Here is an 11,115-nt window from a genome sequence, read left to right as displayed (position 1 = left end):
GCGTACTTGTATCAATGTCTTGTATAGAAGTATTTCTGTATTAGCAACGAGTTTGTATTGACAAGAGAATGCTTCAAAGAAAAATCATATTGAATGAATACGCATATTCAGTCAATGCGTATGGATCATCAACGATATATCGAAAAAAAGGAAAATATATGAAGGAAAATACGTAATGATAAAGGAATAAATAAAAAAATAATAAACATGTAATTTATAAAAAAAACATGTAATTTATAAAAAACATTTAATAAATATATGAAGGAAATTATCTAGTGTGTGACAGAGTTAGCAAACATGTAATTTATAAAAAAAATAACTAAAAAATAATAAAATTTTTTGAGTGGGGTTCGAACCTATATTCTTCCAGAATAAATATGTGGTAAATCCATCTTCATTGACCAACTAGGCTGCGTTTTATTACATAATATCTTTGGATATGATAAATGAAAACTATAAATACTTATTACATATTATATTTGGTAATAAAAAACAAAAAGGACAAAAATACCCCTGATTACACTCATTGTCAAAGTTTTTCTTTAACCATATTACTTAGTCTCCTGAGTTGAAAAAAAGAAAATTATACCCCTGCTTGCATTCCATCTTAAACTATTTAATTAATCTCTTTGTTTTAAAATAAAAAAAACAAAAATACCCCTGATTACAGTCACTGTCAAAGATTTTCCTTTAACCTGTTTACTTACTCTCCTGACTTGAAAAAAGAGAGACAATTATACCCCTGCTTTCCTTCTATCTATAACTGTTTAAATAATCTTTTTCTTTTAAAATAAAAAACAAAAAAAGACAAAAATACCCCTGATTACACTAACTGTCAAAGATTTTTCTTTTACCTGTTTACTTAGTCTCCTGAGTTGAAAAAAAGACAATTATACCCCTGTCCGCCTTCCATCTTAAACTGTTTAATTAATCTCTTTGTTTTAAAATAAAACAAAACAAAAAATACAAAAATACCCCTGATTACACTCATTGTCAAAGATTTTCCTTTAACTTGTTTACTTACTCTCCCAACTTGAAACAAAAAAGACAAGTATACCCTACTTGCCTTCTATCTATAGCTGTTTAAATAATCTCTTTGTTTTAAAATAAAAAACAAAAAAGACAATTATACCCTTGCTTGCCTTCCATCTTAAATTGTTTAATTAATATTTTTTTTAGCTTTCTACTGACAATTAATTAACATAAAAAATAAAGAGGTAAATGGTTAAATGTACAATTCCATATTCAAAACTATTCACTTTACTATAGTAACCCTTATTATAGACACCACTGCACATCAGTTCTTTATATTCATGTCTTTAAACCAACTGCAGCTACAAAGTACAATGCCATAATAAAATATTGTCAATTTGAGAATTAAAACCAAAGTACATTGATATTATATTACCATAATAAAAAAAGAGTTTCAAAATAACTATAATATTGGATGTTGTGTTACATCCACATTTTCATAGCATATATATCATATTAACGACGATTAAGCTAACTTAACTAAAACGGATTAAACTTGCCTACACTACAACATTTTCCATGAAACGACATTCTCTTTAGCCATGTCCATCACATCTTCAATATTTTCTCTTGGAATTGTCATGTTCAGCATTTGCTTGATGTATGCAATTTCATCATCAACTGTTGCTCTTGGGTGTTCTATAACCAAGAGATGGATAACATTTTCTATCCTCTTCGATGGTGAGTTCATCAAGTAGTGAGGGAAATTCATTGGCACATTTTTAGAATTGTGCTCTACATAAAAGTGTTAAATTTGACGAAATTTGTGTTCCCTAGCCATCATTTTGAAATTTCCCAACACATTCTCGTCTATAATAGGGGTCATGGTCAACCCCGGATGCTCTTCAGTTCACATATAAGACCAGTAACAAAAAGTCTCATAACCCAAACTTTTAGAAAATCTTCCTAGCAAAATCCATGTCCAGCAATTCGATGTTGACCCAAGTAATATATGCTAATGATGTTTTTGCATATGATTTACCTGGAAAAACGGTAAAATTTCCTCCATGAACCACTCTAATCATTATTTTATTATCGTTACCTTTCCCATATTGCAGAATTCGAGTTGTGGTCGGTGATTCCTTTTTAATGCTCCACAGTTGAAACCTTTTCTTCTCCCATGGATTCGTGCTCGTCTGTCCTGCCATTGATCGATCAAGAAATTTTTTCTTTTTAAATGATCGTCAGTTAGTGATGAAGGTTCGTGTCTACCAAGTGTGAGAATGAACATTTTTATATAGTCGGAGGGTTTACAGGGATGAGGAATCGCAGCTGAAGAGACATCGATGCAGAGTATCATCATTAAGTTTAGACTAATTGCAGATGAGGAGTAGTTCGAACGACGGTGATGATGATGATTATTTATAAATATATATGTATAATATATTAATATAGTATTAATTAATTATCATATTCATCAATGTTTATGTTTTTTATGTAACCATATAAATGAAAAATTAATTTTTAATTTGTATATTACTATATATCTATGTATGGGTTTATTCAAAAATAGAATTACAAATTTATTAATAAATTTGAGATCAAATATGGGTTAGAGCTGGGTAGGTCAGCGACACAGGTGAATTGGGGTTGGATGTATGAGTTAGTTGTATGGGCCGGTTAGAGCTGGGTAGGTCAGTGGCACAGTTGAATTGGGGTTGGATGTATGAGTTAGTTGTATGGGTTAGATCTCGGTAGGTCAGCGGCACAGGTGAATTAGGGTGGATGTATGAGTTAGTTGTTTGGGTTAAAGATGAGTAGGTTAGTGGCACCGGTGAATTAGGGTTTGGATGTATGAGTTAGTGTCACACCCCCAAACCGGAACGACTGAAACATCCGGGGGTGGAGGACGTCATGAAGAGTATCACAACACATGCATCATAGTAATCAAAGTAACAACAACCATCGTATTAATAATATAGTATTTACATTGTGTTCAAAACATTACTTGAATAACATTAAAAGTAAAACAAAAGTTAAGACATAAAGCTTCGTCTTCACAACACCTGAGAGGTACCTGACTACTAACGTTCCTGACAATACAAGTGGTTTGAAAAAGTGTCAACATTAAAGTTGGTGAGTTCATAAGTATTTTTGTTAGAAAAAGTATACTCGTTGTTCTTTGGAAAAGTTCGCCTGTTCTTCCAGAAAATCCTATATTTTCTTTAGTAGAATGGTAACCACAATAGTTCCTTCTGCAATCACTTAGTTTATATTAGCTATATATAACCTAATATCGAACGGACAGTTGAATGTGTGAATCTGCCCTAAGCCAACAACCAAACAAGGAACATGAAATTAGGCGGAAGTCACACATTCCACTGCCTATCAGATATTATTTATATATAACTCTGATGTATAAACTAAGGAATTATAAAATTAACCATTTCAAGTCCTTTATGTTATAATGGTTTGTAAACAAGTGTTAAACCTTTTGTAAATATGTTTGCTTTTAAAAATAACGATGTTTATCCCGGAAAATCCTATATTTTCCATAAAACCGATTTGTTATCTTAATCGTTCCAAGACCGAGAGGCACAAGTGTAATTATTATACTTACTTTAATGATATCTAGTTTTTTTTATAAGTTAAACTGGCTGAAGATTTGTTTTCCCTGAAAACCTGATGCGACGATACTACCCTCCTATGATCACTTAATACATACGAGTTGTATATAACCGAGGTCGAACAGACAGTTCAATGGGTGAATCTGCCATAAGCCAACAACCAAAAAAGGAACAGGAAATAAGGCGGAATTCACACATTCCACTGTCTACCGGGCTTCAATTTTATCTAACTCTATTGTATATACCGAGTAATCACATAGTTAATATCTCTTGAGATTGTTTAAGGAAAAGTATATTACTACGTAAATATATCAATGTTTTCTACTTGTGAGTTCTTATGACCATACTAATTGATACGACGTGAATCGGACGCCAATATCGTTTATGACATTTGTCACCCGCAGACCTGCCGGTCCAACTGTAGCTAACAGTAGAGGTGTGGGATTGTCGGTCCCATATAGATCTATACACAAACTCACGCTCTCCCTCCAGGAGACTCTGGTTTATAAGGTGAGACTTCCACTGGTACTTATGTAAGTACACGAACACATGTCTCACAAACTAGATCAACGACATTACAAGTAATAATGTGAAAACTGTTTTATAAATAATAGATAATTTTGTAAAAAGATCCCTTTGTTCCATAAACTGTACCTATCATAGTTTATAAGTTTATTTCCATGTTTTAACATGGACTTTGTAAAATAGTTCACATGTTCCATACATTATACCTATTATAGTTTATAAGTTTATTTCCATGTTTTAATCTGGACTTTGTAAAATAGTTCACATGTTCCATAAAATATACCTATTAACGGTGAGAAGACATAATAAGTAAATTATATTTTTAATAACAAGATTTCTTGTGTTTTACTTGTATTCCCCCCCCCCTTAAAAATATTGAAAAAGCATGGAAAAATATGGGGGTATGAACTCACTTGATAAGTGGTGATTTGGGCCGCATTTCGTTTCTATAAATGATCTTTCTCGAAGAAACCGCGAGTTTCTGATGAAAAACAGGGCTCTATGCGGGCAGAGTTTCGACATGAAAAGATTATTTTCTCGAGGATTTCGGGGCTCCGGGTTTTGATCGGGTGTTAGGGGTGTTCTCGAGGCTTTGGGGTGGTTTAGAGTGCTTATAGAGAGGTTTTAGGGTGAAAGAATAAGAAAATTTGTAACGAAAATCCGGAGACGTCGCATTCCTTTTATAGGGGGTCCGAAACTGCTCATTACGCTGGGCATACCCTCGTACGTTGCGTGTTCGGTCATAGGTGTCTTCGGATGTGTCAATCTATGCGTAATACGTGTTGCATGCGAGGGAAAGGGCGACGTTGCCGATTGCTGACCTTGTTTCCGAGTACGCTGGGCGTACTCTTGTACGCGGGGCGTACTTCTATTTTTCACACTTCAAAAATTCGTAACTTTCGCATACGAGGTCCGTTTTTGACGTTCTTTATATCCACACGTAGGTGAGACCAATATTTACAACTTTCATTTAGACTCCGTCAGCAAATTTTGAATTTATTTTTAATGTTATATTTTTAACAGACCGGGACAGGAAAAGTCCGTTAAAAATTCATAACTTCTTCATTCGACGTCCATTTTGGTCTGTCTTTTTACCGTTGAACTACAAATGACAAGATCTTGGATTCTCGTTTAGGTTGTGTCGGCTAAAAATCACTCGATCTTTAATTCGAAATTTGGGTTGTATACTATTGTGCCGAATTTTAGAAAAAAATCATAACTTCTTCATACGAAGTCAGATTTGGACGTTCTTTTTATGGAAGTTCTCGGTTTAACGAATTCTACGACTTTCATTTTGATTGTTAAGGCTAAAAATCATTCGATTGTAAACTCACTTTTTACGTCACACATCGTTGTGCCGGTTCTGTCGCGAAACTTCAATAGGTCATAACTTCTTCGTTATAATTCAGATTTCGGTATTCTTTATATCTTCGGAAACCTTTTTACGATATCTACTATTTCATTCGTACCAATCAAGTTTATTTAACATTTTATTTTTGACTTGAAATAACGGGTTGTTACATTATCCTTCCTGTTAGAGGGAATTTCGTCCCGAAATTCGAATTCTGAGTGGCTACTAGGAACTAGGAAAGATGTAGGTACTTCGGTTCTATCTGATCTTATGTTCTGAGCGGTAGAGAGTGTGCGAGTTTGGCTTACTTGACTACGTTTATCCAACTGGTAGGATGTCCACTCGTAGCTCTGGGCAGCTTTTGTCTTGAAGTTCATGGTAGAACTCATATCTGATCAATCCATCATCGTCTCGTGTATACAAGTCATATATCATTAAGATTAAAAAGACGGTCGGATGGGTGACTATGCCCCAAGTCTACAACTAGACAAGGAACAAGAGATAGGGCGGAATCATACATCCTAAATATGTAAAATATTAATTATACACCACCCTCGCGTATACACTTAGCAGTGATAGGTTAACCGCATGGGTCCTTAGTCTCTGTTCTCGAACTTGCCTTGTTGTACGAGTGGTATTCCTGGGAGATGTACTGGGGATACCTCGGGAGGGTTAGGGACTTTCAGAATATCCTCCGTGTGTTTCACTTTAAGTTTCTTGTCTATGGAGTAAGCTAGAAAGGCGTGGTACCCCTCGCATGGGTACTTCTGAGTCTTGAAGAGAGAGACAATACAAAGGTTTGCATTAAGTTTGTCATTATAAATTGAAAGGATTTTGTTAGACAGTTGTTTAAGGCGAAGGTTCTTTACGTAGTATAGAAAATTCGTATGGTGAGGACCAAAACAATCCACATCGAATGACGACGTTAGAACTTCTTATCGTAACATAAGTTAAGTCGATGTGGAAGAAGTGATTGTTAGAACGATGAATTATTCTACGTAATTGTTTTCAGTGCTATCAGTTTATCCTTGTTATTACTACTGCGGAATTTTTTTATCGCATTAGCGAGTACTAATAGTACGAGTGTTCTGATAATTGAAAATGATGAAAAATAATCCCTTACAGGTCTTTCTATAATCTCTTGGTGTATACGAGTGATGTATAATTAATATTGGAAAGACAGTCGACTGAGTGGTTCTGCCCTAAATCCACAACCAGACAAGGAACAGGAAATAAGGCGGAATCACTCACTCTAAGCCTACAAATCTTAATTATAAATGAACCTAGTGTATACACTAAGCCATCATAGTTCACTTGCAAGGATCTTTATTTTTTATATGAATGATGTGTTTTGTTCGGACGAAAGTATAATTTATTTATAAAAAGTTTTATGTTTTAAATATTTTCATTGGGAAAACGCACCGTTGTTTACAGGGGTTCCGTGACACTTTCTCATGCGGTGATCATCAGTATTCTTCCATCTTTGCCAGAGTTCGTTGTTATTGGACAATCCCTCTGGAAGTGTCCAGTTTCGCTACACCTATAATAGGTCTGGCTTACTCCAATGTCGAGGACCTGGGAGATTTGTTGCGCCGGTGCTCTACAAAAACGAGCAGTGTGCCCAGTCCTGTTGCAGTTCTTGCAATGCATCTTCCGGAAAACTCTGGTTTGATGAAAGTTACATTTGTTACATTTCAGAAGGTGTCCAGCATATCGACTAGCGGGTGCTGGAGTGGCAGGTGTCGTGGTATCATGAATAACAATGATCTGTTGTCTCTTCGAGGCCTCTTGTGCTGAGTGTCTTTCCTTCTTGCTCTCAGACTTTCGCTTATGGTCGCCCTCTTTTGTTGGCTCGTGAACGGGGGTCATTATTCCTTGGCGAACCCCATGGTCCACGAGTTTCTGTGCCAAACGCTTGGCACTGTCGAACGTGAGAGATTTTGCAGCTAACTCGTTTCCTTGAAACTGAGGAGATAGTCCTCAGATGTATCTCTCTATCTTCTTGCTCTCCGAGGTAACCATCCTGGGGGATAGTACCACTAGATCACTGAATCTACCGGTGTAGGCTACTATATTTGAATCTGTCATGGTAAGCTCCCATAATTCTTGTTCCAGTTTTTGTACTTCGCCTCTCAGGAAGTACTCTACTAGCATCATTGTTTTTAGGATCTCCCAGCCCATTTAGTTTTCCACTGGTAAGGTCAGTGACTTGACATGGCTGTTCCACCACGTCAGGGCCCAGTTAGAGAAACTGCAGGCAGCAAACTTGACTTTGCTCCCTTCTGGGCACGTGCAAATTTCAAAAACTGTTTCTGTTTTCTCGAACCATTGCATTAGAGCAATGGCTCCTCCACTTCCGCTAAAGGATTTGGGTTTGCAATTCATAAAGTCTTTGTATGTACACTCCCTAAGGTGTCCATGGGTATTTATGTGGTTAGATGGGTTGGCACCACTTCCCGTCCCATTGGTACCACTTGGGTGGATATGAGACATGGCGGCTGTTACGGCGACAGTCACCACAACCTGGAACACATAGGGGTCATATTGTGGAGGTGGCGGTCGTGGATTTGTTGTTGTGTTTTTCTTACGCCTAATGTATCTACGAGGCGGCATCTTTATGTAATAAAGCTTAATATTGAAAGGTTGGTAAGATATCGGTAGTGGTTATAAGTTGAATGACATATGAACTAGGTTATTGTAGTTTAAGTGTATCATGCTCCGAAAGTGTTTTGTAAACAATTCATAACAGGAGTCTATGTAAAATAAACTTATTAATTTTCAATAGTGACTATCCTCACTGAAGTTTCGTGAATTGATTTACAGTTACTGGTTGTGATGAAAGACGTTATAAATTTAACACATAGTGTGAGTAGTGTAATCACCGATTCACTAGTTTATATCAATTTCTTATTTATTGGTGTCATGCATACAAAGCTCTCTAGTTTGTTTCTTAATAGGGTAAGGTTTGTTAACGATCTTTCTAGTGTCTTTCTCTTCGTCCGATCCCTTCCCAGAATTCTCCTTGTGAACCCTCTTTTGGTTATGTCTCGATTCCTTTGTTGGCTTATTGCGATGTCTAGGTGTGTCGGTTGTGCGAGAATGGAAGTGTCTAAAGAATCTACGAGATTAATAAAACATTTTTATTAAAAATAATTTTTTACGAAAATGATCCTTACCGGGTCATTCTATAATCACGTAGTATATACAGATTATATATAATCCAAATCAAATAGACCTTCGAATAAGTGATCCTACTCTAAGACCACAACCAAACAAGGAACAGGAAGTAGAGTGAACATCACCAATTCTAAGTCTATAAAATCTTAATTATATATAACCTTAATGTATACACTCGGTAATTATAGCCTTACCAGTAAAGGTTTTTTCGTTTTCACATAAGTTAGTTATAGTACTTAAAATACTCCTATAGTATTTTAACTTTATGTTTTGTTCTAGCATTTCTTTGTATATAGCGTTAGTAAGTTTTAGACTTGCTGTAACACCACTATCACTCCCAAACACATGTTGGTCATATCTTAAATAAATATTGTTTATCAGGCTATATTTATCCCAGATATGATTACATAACTGTCTAGATTTGACTGTAGTATCCAACATCTAAATACTTTTATTTTGTTCTTCTTGTGATACTTGTTCTAGTATATATATATATATATATATATATATATATATATATATATATATATATATATATATATATATATATATATATATATATACTAAAAGTACAGTATCACACCCCCAAACCGGAACGACGGAAACATCCGGGGGTGGAGGACGTCATATACAGTATCACAACACACGCATCATAGTAATCAAAGTAACAACAACCATCTTATTAATAATATAATATTTACATTGTGTTCAAAACATTACGTGAATAACATTAAAAGTACACCAAAAGTTAAGACATAAAGCTCCGTCTTCACAACACCTGAGAGGTACCTGACTACTAACATTCATGAGAATACAAGTGGTTTGAAAAAGTATTAACATTAAAGTTGGTGAATTCATAAGTATTTTTGTTAGAAAAAGTATGCTCGTTGATCTTTGGAAGAGTTCGCCTGTTCTTCCAGAAAATCCTATATTTTCTTTAGTAGAATGGTAACCATAATAGTTCCTTCTGCAATCACTTAGTTTATATTAGCTATATATAACCTAAAATCGAACGAACAGTTGAATGCATGAATCTGCCCTAAGCCCACAACCAAACAAGGAACAGGAAATTAGGCGGAAGTCACACATTCCACTGCCTATCAGATATTATTTATATATAACTCTGATGTATAAACTAAGGAATTATAGAATTAACCATTTCAAGTCCTTTATGTTATAATAGTTTGTAAATAAGTGTTAAACCTTTTGTAAATATGTTTGCTTGTAAAAATAACGATGTTTATCCTGGAAAATCCTATATTTTCCATAAAACCGATTTGTTATCTTAATCGTTCCAAGACCGAGAGGCACAAGTATAATTATTATACTTACTTGAATGATATCTATTTTTGTGGATAACTTAAACTGGCTGAAGATTTGTTTGCCCTGAAAACCTGATGCGACGATACTACCCTTCCTATGATCTCTTAATACATACAAGTTGTATATAACCGAGGCCGAACAGACAGTTGAATGGGTGAATCTGCCCTAAGTCCACAACCAAATAAGGAACATGAAATAAGGCGGAAGTCACACATTCCACTGTCTACCGGGCTTCAATTTTATCTAACTCCATAGTATATACTGAGTAATCACATAGTTAATATCTCTTGGGATTGTTTAAGGAAAAGTATATTACTACGTAAATATGTAGATGTTTTCTACTTGTGAGTTTTTATGACCATGCTAATTGATACGACGTGAATCGGACGCTAATATCGTTTATGACGCTTGTCACCTGCAGACCTTGCGGTCCAACTGTAGCTAACAATAGAGGTGAGGGATTGTTGGTCCCATATTGATCTATACACAAACTCACGCTCTCCCTCTAGGAGACTCTGGTTCATAAGGTGAGACTTCCAATAATACCAATGTAAGTACACGAAGACATGTCTCACAAACTAGATCAACGACTTTACAAGTAATAATGTGAAAATCTTTTTATAAATAACAGATAATTTTGTAAAAAGATCCATTTTTTCCATAAACTGTACCTATCATAGTTTATAAGTTTATTTCCATGTTTTAACCTGGACTTTGTAAAATAGTTCACATGTTCCATACACGATACCTATTATAGTTTATAAGTTTATTTCCATGTTTTAATCTGGACTTTGTAAAATAGTTCACATGCTCAATAAACTATACCTATTAACGGTAAGAAGACATAATAAGTAAATTATATTTTTAATAACAAGATTTCTTATGTTTACTTGTATCCCCCCCCCCTCCCCTAAAAATATTGAAAAAACATGGAAAAATATGGGGGTATGAACACACTTGATAAGTGGTGATTTGGGCAGCGTTTTATTTCTATAAATGATCTTTTTCGAGGAAACCGCGAGTTTCTAATGAAAACCGGGCTCTATGCGGGCAGAGTTTCGACAGGAAAAGATTATTTTCTCGAGGATTTCGGGCCTCCGGGTTTTCTTCGAGTATTAGGGGTGTTCCCGAGGTTTCGGG

This window comes from Lactuca virosa, chromosome 5 (assembly GCF_052849685.1).
Source record: "Lactuca virosa cultivar CGN04683 chromosome 5, Lactuca_virosa_CGN04683_v6, whole genome shotgun sequence".
In the NCBI taxonomy this organism is placed as follows: Eukaryota; Viridiplantae; Streptophyta; class Magnoliopsida; order Asterales; family Asteraceae; genus Lactuca; species Lactuca virosa.
Note: the sequence above shows the minus strand (reverse complement) of the source record.